Here is an 8,052-nt window from a genome sequence, read left to right on the forward strand (position 1 = left end):
GAGTGGATCCGTTTGTTAGCAGCTACCTACTGGAAGACCCAGGAGTTAGGTGTGAAAGCAGGTTATAGCGGGGGTGGGTGATGCCACTGTGGGGTGGAGAGCCCGCCATCATGATGCGGATCCAGTAAGGTCTCAGCAAACCCAACGGGAGCTCCAGAGCAAAGACTGCCCATTAGAGATGTGCCACGCTGGGCAGAAACGGCCGGGCCCTGGGACACCTGCTCTTCTGGAGAGGCCATGGGCAACAGCATGCATTCTATGAAGCCTCCCAAAGGTGCTGCAGCTTTGTGCTCTCCTATAACTGAACAGCTTCTCTCTTGCAGGGTATCCAAGCAGCTTCCTCCAGGGCTGCCACATGGGGATTCTCCTACCCACACCTCCCTTCCAAGAACTCGAGTCCTTTGGAGAATCTGTCTGATGAATCCAGATGGTGCCCCCATTTTAACCCAACCCTTGAAGAACATGTGTAGCTCTTCTAGAACTCGATCTGCACTCCTATGGCAGGAAATAACTTGAGAGGTAGGTTAATCACCTACTCCTACAGCTATGTCCCCCTTTGTAGCTCTTCTAAAAAGCCCAGAGTCCTAAAGGGTCTGAAGCTGTTTATTTAGTAAAGTCTTAATATCTCCAAGAGTCTTTGTTGAAGACCCAAAAAGCATAAGAAGGGGGATGGGAAGGAGCCACTAAGGGCACCTGATGGTTCACTGTCCTATCCCTAGTGCTTCCAGGCTGGCGCTCAGCCCAAAGCCAAGCAAGGCAGGGGACATGCCAAGCTAAGAGGCAGGCACTCCAATGCTTGATGTGGGCAACTGAACTTGGGATGGCAGCAGAATGGCAGACTGCATTTTCTAAAAATGATCACACCAATGTTTGTCCATTTTGCCAAACCCAATCAAGAGGGTGGGGGTCTACATCCTCACCCCTGGAACTCGGACCAGGCTTTGTATCTGCTTTGACGGACAAAATCTGGCAGAAAGGACACTCCGTCATCCAAGGCAAGATCATAAGGGGCAATATCGCTTCCAGCCAGCATTCTCTTTTTGGGACACTTGTTCTTGGAAACCACGCCATGTTGCGAAGGAAGCCCAAGCATTCCTGAGAAGCCCAACTAGATATAACCCGCGCTGGCTTGCCAGCCATGGGACCAGGGAGAAAGAATCTACATCCAAGGGTGTGAACGCCAACTAACACCATGTGGAGGTGTCTGCCTCCCACCCCGTGGGGAAAAAAGACTATTGAACGCACTCAATCTCGGCAGAAGACACAGGATACAAAGTGTACCCCAACTCCAATGACAACTATGAGGTCTGGGAAAAGGCCTCCTTTTACGGTGGTATAAAGGTTCAGGGAGGTGAAGTCCCACCCCTACAGTCACCAGGCTCCTAAGGGAAAGAATATTCAAGCCTGCACCTGCCTGGCCCTCAGCCCTGTATCTTTCCTTGCTAATAATGATCATGGGTGGTCTTTGTGAGCATCCCCAAAACAGAGGCCAGGCAACTGGATGTTCACACAGAAAGCACTTGTTAGATGTCTAGAGCGAGGACTCCTTAGGACCTAGAGATAAAAGACCTCCCTGCTCGGGGAAGGAGGCACTGCCTTCTGGAGCTGGTCAACCTCAGAGTTCCAGATGGATACCAGGTTGCTGAGAAAACCTGTCCTTCATAAAAGCTGTAATTCAGAGCCCCTTCCTCCGTATGATGCTAGAAAATGGGCAGGAACGGCTTAGCTTCTAAGCCTTTTTCTCAGCTGTAAAATGGGGATAAGGAGTTTGCCCAAGCCCGCATGTCCTGGAAGGGACTGGTGATGCACATCGTGGCCCCTAAACGGTGGCTTTCTTCCTTCACCTACTAGAGCTGCCCCCAATGCAAGTGGTAGGGATGTGCTGATAGGTTTCTTTGCACCCCGGGCCTCCAGTGTTCTCAGTTCCTTGTTCTTGCTGGCAAAGCCCGGGGACCCTCGGGCTGGCTCAGACCCTAGAAGCAGGCTTCTCTTCTCCTAGATCTCAAAGTTCCTGCCAGCAGAGGCAACTTCCTGTCTTTGAGGTGCTGTTAGCCCATCCAATGCTTTGAGACTGTGAACAATAGCCCGCTCTGGGGTTTTGTGGTCCCCTCTGTAAAGGGTAGGTGCTGGTTCACGGGGCCAGGTTCTTTGACATCTGTAGATGGTGGTGAGGGGGCTCTGCACAGAGGAGCTCAGGAGCTCTACCCACGGTCCAGGAAACTTTAGAAGAATGGCCGAGGAGCTGGCACAGAACTGGGTAATAGCTGATGAGGGGCTGGTGATGTCCATTCTGGGCTCAGTCACCTATGAGAGACGCAGAGGCCATAGAAGCGGGAAGCCAGGTCGAGGACCCCTCGGAGGAGGAGGAAGGAGGTGGGCAACAATCATAGCTCCCGATTTCCCGGCTTGCCCGAGGTGCCAGACGCTGGCTGTGCCTCTTAGCTGCTGGGAGACCTTAGGTGAGCCCCTTCTCCCCGCTTCATGGAGCAAGGAAAAGGGTGATTGAGATGAGGTCACTCAACTCTGCACACGTGGTTTCCCATGAAAATGCTCATCCGTGTCCACGCTGGGCATGGAGAAAACGGTCTTGTTGAGGCTGTAACCGTCTCCATGGCTGTGGCTGCGGACTGAGACGTCCCACTGGGAGATGTCACAGGTTGGATTTCTGGGAAAAAGACTGAGATGTTCACTAAAAGGGATCCACCCTTAGGGAAGAGGGGGAAAAGTCGAGCTGCAGCGTGAACCCAGTGCAACAGCCTTGGCTGACCCCGTGGCAAGCCCTGGAGCTAGGGTGACCCTTCAGAGGTGTGCCGGGGGGGGGGGTGGCCTGGCCAGGCCTTTATGCCCCCCTGCATGGGCATATCCCCAGCTGTGGGCTACAGCAGAGCAGGGCATGACCTGCTTTCTACAGCTGGGGGATCGGATAGGAGCAGTGAGTCCCAAGGAAATACATGGAGTGGGGGTGGGGCAGGGAGGGCTTCCTGAAGGAGGCGGCCTCTGGCTTGAGTGCTAAAGGTCACGGGAGAAGGACTTGGCTAGGTGAAAGACAACAGGGGTGGGGGTGCGGGGGGGAGGGATGTGTAGACCAAGGAAACCTGGGTGAAGGATGGGGAAGGTGGAGGAAGGAAAGGGCAGCGGCCGGGCCCATTGCTGTCCTTGGACAAAGCGTGTGCCTGTTTGAAGTCTCTGGGAACACACTTCCCCTAGACAGCCACATGGCTCACTTCTCTCTACATTCAGGTCCTGGGGAGCCTTCCTGAGGGGAGGGGACGTTTGAGCCAATGACTCTCTCCCAAATGGCAGCCCTTGCTGCACTCCATCTCGTACCCTGCTTTGCTCCCCAGCTGTCCTTGCCCCGGGAATGGAAATCTTCCCAAGGGAAGACCTATTCTGTATCCTCTGAAGCCCCAGCACTCGGAGCAACAGCCACTCACTTGGCTGCACTTGAGGGCTCTGCCCGAGTGAGCGAGGAGATGGGAGAGGAGCCAGGGCCGGGTGGCAAAATGTACAGTGACCTCCTGTGCAAGGGTCCTGGGGCAGAGGAGCTGGTTTAGAAAACACGGTGCATCCTGGTAGCTTGCCCGGTGCCTTGGCCACTGGAGCAGATGTCCTGGAGAGGACAGAGTGACCTTCCTCCCGGAGACCTGGAGAGAGAGGGACCCTCACTGCGGCAGATACGGTCTGTCTCCAGGCCAGATGGCACCTTAAGCCAGCCCCGGTGTGGATGGGGCCAGACTCCCCAGAGACCTCTTTCAGAAGTCTCTCACTGCAGCTTGCCTTCAAGTCTCACACCTTTCTGGGCAGGATGTTCCTTTATTGCAAATCCCCCCCCCCCGCCCCCCCAGCTGATTGTTCTCAGGACCCAGCCCTTTGATGGTTTTATTGTCCCTAAATTCACACCAGGCCCCAATAACTTCAGAGCAGGTAGAGAACGCAGAGCAGGGAGGGTGCTGTGAGCGAATGGCCCAGGATCAAGGCCGGAGATTACAATCTATAAATCTGCAGGGACCGGGCTTGCCTCTGAAGGTTCCCGCGTGTGGGGCAGGGGTGGGCCCTGCAATCTCCGGCCCAGAATGCCAGGGCTAAGTGAAGCAAGGTGCCCCCCCCCCCCCCCCCCCCCGCCTCCCGGGGCTCCCACGTGCACCTGCTTTTGCTGCCCGTGAGATGGTTGGTCCATGCATCTGACTGCTGCACTGCCCGGCAGGGACCAATGCTAGGACCGAGTGTCATTGGAAGCTGAACCTGTGGGGCTTCATAGTCGTCTCCACACATACCAGCTCCTGCTAGAATCGGCTTGGCTGACTTGTGGGTCCAGGGACCCCAAATTAAGATGATTTGGGTACAAGTTGGTTAGTATTGTTGCCTCCCTCCCGCCCCCTCCCCATCCTTTCCGGGATGACCTCCAAATTAAGAGGGCTGTAAAGGAGATGACCATCCTGAGCAACTAAGACTTATCCTCCTGGGAACCTCGTGAGATACCGCCTGGAATAAACCTCAGAATTGTTCTCCCAGGAAGGAGGAAGCTGGGGGCCTTTAACCACCAAGCCCTGCCTCTCGTCGACGGGGCGGGGTCGCTCCGGGTGTTAACTTCTCAGCACTTCTGAATCGTGTGTGATTACAGCCGCTCTCGTGGCTGGAGAAAGCCCTTCAGAGATGAAGGGGCTTTTGAGGTGGGGGGGGTGGGGGTGGGTATCAGCATAAAGATCACGTGATGGGAGCTGTCCGCTGAACTTGGAGGTGAACTTCAGGGTGGTCTGCAAGGCAACGTGCAGGCCACATGTGCTGCCTGTGGGAACTCGTAGAGCTGGAAGCCGACACAAGCCCCCGTGTGCTTGGACCGGCACGGCAGCCTTGGTTAACCCAGCCAGTAAATGTCGAAGCCATGGCCACCGTTTTCCTAACCCACTAGGGTGCAGTCATTCTTCGTCACTTTGTCCTGCTTGGCATCTGTAGATCCACAAAGAAGGAAACAGCCAAGGTGGCAGCCGGCAGCTGATCTGAATGAAGACCAAGAAGGCGGCTAAGCCAGCAGCCGGAGGGAAGCATCATCCCAAGTCAGGGGAACGGAGAAGGGGGCGGGGCGGTAAGATGCAACCGACTTTGGCATCACAGGAAACTGCAGGAAGGTCAAATATGGCTGGGGGAGACCGGTGGGGCCGGACTATGACTGACTTCATAGGTCGGAGAAGGGACTTTGGCTTTTCTTCTCAGGCCAGTAGAAAAGCAGAAGCGTTAAAATAAGATCTTGAAATCTTACTCTATCACCATGGATGGAGCCAACTGGTCTCCTTTCTCCCATTCTCTCTAGAACAATCAGTAGAAAGGGTGTAGGTAGATTCAGGACAGAATTGGCGAGTTGACGTGACATGCGGATGGAGAGGATCTAGGAAGAGAAATTTTAAGGTAGAATTCTGAAAGTCCACCCCCCCCCTCCCCGCTGTGTTCCTTTGGTTTTTCAAAAAGGAGATGCAGATAACAGGCCAAGTCGTTGGAGCCCCTGGGTGGCTCAGTGGGTTGAGCATCCGAGCTCGGCTCAAGTCATGATCTCATGCTTTGTGAGTTCGAGCTCCGTGTCGGGCTCTGGGCTGATGGCTCCGAGCCTGGAGCCTGCTTCGGATTCTGTGTCTTCCTCTCTCTCTCTGCCCCTCTCCTGCTCATGCTGTCTCTCGATAATGTTAAGCGACTCCCACCCCCCCCCCTTTTTTTTTTTTAATTTAGGACAATTCCTAGGGTCAGGCTAGAGCTGGTATCCCTTCCCCACTGTGTCCAGGGGCAGGTTAACCATTTACCAGCCCACTGCTGACACCAGGGGAAGCTAAGGGGTGGGGAAGACCCAAACTTTGGCAGGTTTGGCCGCTGCCTAGAAGCAGATCTGACCAAGTTAGTCTAGGGGGGCGCTCAAGAGCAAAGGCAGCCCTGGGGCAGAGGACCCCTGCACTGGGCGGAAGTGGCTAGACCGTGTGCCCAGCTGCGTTATCGCTGGGGAGGCAGATCCTAACTCTGTCTGCTAACCACCTTCCTGGACCTGAACTAGAAGCTGAGAAGCGTGCTACGGGGCCGAGCCCCCCTGTGCGCATGCTTGAGGGGGTTTGCGTTTTCCCCACCTGCGAGACCCTGCTATGGGACAGACGGGCACCGAACCCCGTTTCCGTGTCTCCACGTGCTCTGCACCAGCCGTGCTTCGCCGCCTGCCCCTTCCAGCTACTCTGTCTTTGCTTTCTGGCCTCCAGTGGAGTGGAGTGGAGTCAGTGGAGGAGGAAGATCAGAAGGTAGAGGGAGAAAAACACCGGGTTATTTATTGATTCCAACAGCAGAATGCTTTGAACCTGCAGTTCCCTCCCCCGGGGCTGTTTATACCAGACGTTAATGGGGCTTACTGCTTTACGTCTTTCCGCCTATTATCTTTTAGGAGACCTTTTCCAGCATATTAAAAAAAAAAAAAAAAAGCCGGCCTCCCCCCCTCCCCCCCTCCCCCCCGTTCCTGCCCTATCCTTCTTCACATTCATCACCAACTGATGTTGTATTTGTTTAGCGGTCCCCTCCCCTGTGGGGAGTAGAGCTTGGAATAGGAGCTCCTCGAGGGTTGGGATTTCATTATTTGCGTTGACAGCCCTGTCCTAGCACGTGGAACAATACCTGCTGTGGGATTGTGTCGTTCAAAGGGGACACTGAGTGAAGGGCCCGTGTGTCCCTGTGTGACCCAACATGGCGGCTCCATCAGTAAGGTCCCAGGCGTGTGGGGGGGTGAGTGGGCGCAGTGGGGGGAAGGCGAGGGCATTTAAGGGCTTTGGAATGGATTCTGCGTGTTGGAGTATTACGAGCAGGGGCGCCTGGGTGGCTCAGTTGGTTAAGCATCTAACCCTCGGTTTCAGCTCTGGTGGTGATCTCGTGGTTCGTGAGTTTGAGCCCCATATCGGGCTCTGTGCTGACAGTGCAGAGCCTGCTTGGGATTCTCTCTCTCTCTCTCTCTCTCTCTCTCTCTCTCTCTCTCTCTCGCCTGCCCCCCATCCCCTGCCTGTGCTCTCACTCTCTTCTCTCTTTCAAAATAAACTTCAAATCATGTTAAAGCAAACAGGGTAAGGTGAGGCAACCCAGGGGGCAGCAACTGGAGGCCACTGTTAGAAGGGAGCCATCGGGTTGAGTCTGGAAAGGCTTTGGAGTCCCCCAGCAGTGGTTGGTGACCAGGAGGAATACAGCCGGCAACAGGGCTTTGACAGAACTGACGGGACAAAATCTGAGGACAAGAGAGAGGGAGGGAGACAGCCTGGTTCTCCCATCTCTCTCCTCCCATTGGATGAGCTGCCGGCAGGGAGTATAGGAAGCAGCCCCCCCCCCCCCCCCCCCCCCCCCCCCCCCCCCCCCCGGTGGTGTTCGTGCACAGGGCTGCGAGGAGGGAAGGGCGAGAAGGGTTTACGACGGTGGTTACAGCAAAATCCTGGCCTGGCACGCTGCAGGTATTCAAATATTTGAAGAGGCTGGCCTCTGCTTTTCAGTCATTCAAGGAGAAACGGAATGCAACTGACCTGCAGGGATGTAAGAAAGGCCATGTGGCCGCAGGGAAACGGACCGTTGCCCTGACCCGGCCAGTCTTCTGACTTCCAGCAGGCCCAGAAGTCCAGTCTCCTGCCCGTAGGTTCCGCACACGGGTGGATCTGTTTCTAGTGGCCAAAAGTGTTGATTGGAACACTATGATTCTGGAAAGGGAGCGCTCGGGTGGGCTACTCTTGCTCAATAACCTGCTATGGCTCACCACTGCCTTCAGAATCAAGTTCATCTTTTTGCTGAAAGGCCCCAAATACAGGCTAGGGAGGTTCCACCAGACATCCACACCTTCCCTTTCACATCTACTGAGTGTGGCTTCAGCCAGGATAATCTGCTCAGACCTTGTATCAGCTAGCTATTGCTGTGTCAAACTTACTCCAAGGTGCAGTGGCTTAAAGAGCTGAGTGTGTATTATGGCTGCCGAGTCTAGGACTCAGCTTGGTGGGGAGGATCTTGATCTCGGGGGGGGGGGGGGGGGGCTCATCCTGCATCTCCGGTCAGCTGGGGTTG

The 8,052-nt window shown here is 55.2% G+C and overlaps 1 long non-coding RNA gene across 1 annotated transcript; it reads right to left on the reverse strand.

The window, feature by feature from the left end:
- Positions 1 to 1,498: 1,498 nt before the first annotated feature.
- On the reverse strand, positions 1,499 to 2,662 carry LOC131489820 (uncharacterized). Its single transcript, XR_009250766.1, has 2 exons — positions 2,523 to 2,662; positions 1,499 to 2,304 (listed from the first exon to the last, which is right to left on the reverse strand). It is a non-coding gene; the product is annotated as an uncharacterized LOC131489820 (long non-coding RNA).
- Between the last annotated feature and the right edge of the window lie 5,390 nt (positions 2,663 to 8,052).

This window comes from Neofelis nebulosa, chromosome 11, assembly GCF_028018385.1.
Source record: "Neofelis nebulosa isolate mNeoNeb1 chromosome 11, mNeoNeb1.pri, whole genome shotgun sequence".
Lineage (NCBI taxonomy): Eukaryota > Metazoa > Chordata > Mammalia > Carnivora > Felidae > Neofelis > Neofelis nebulosa.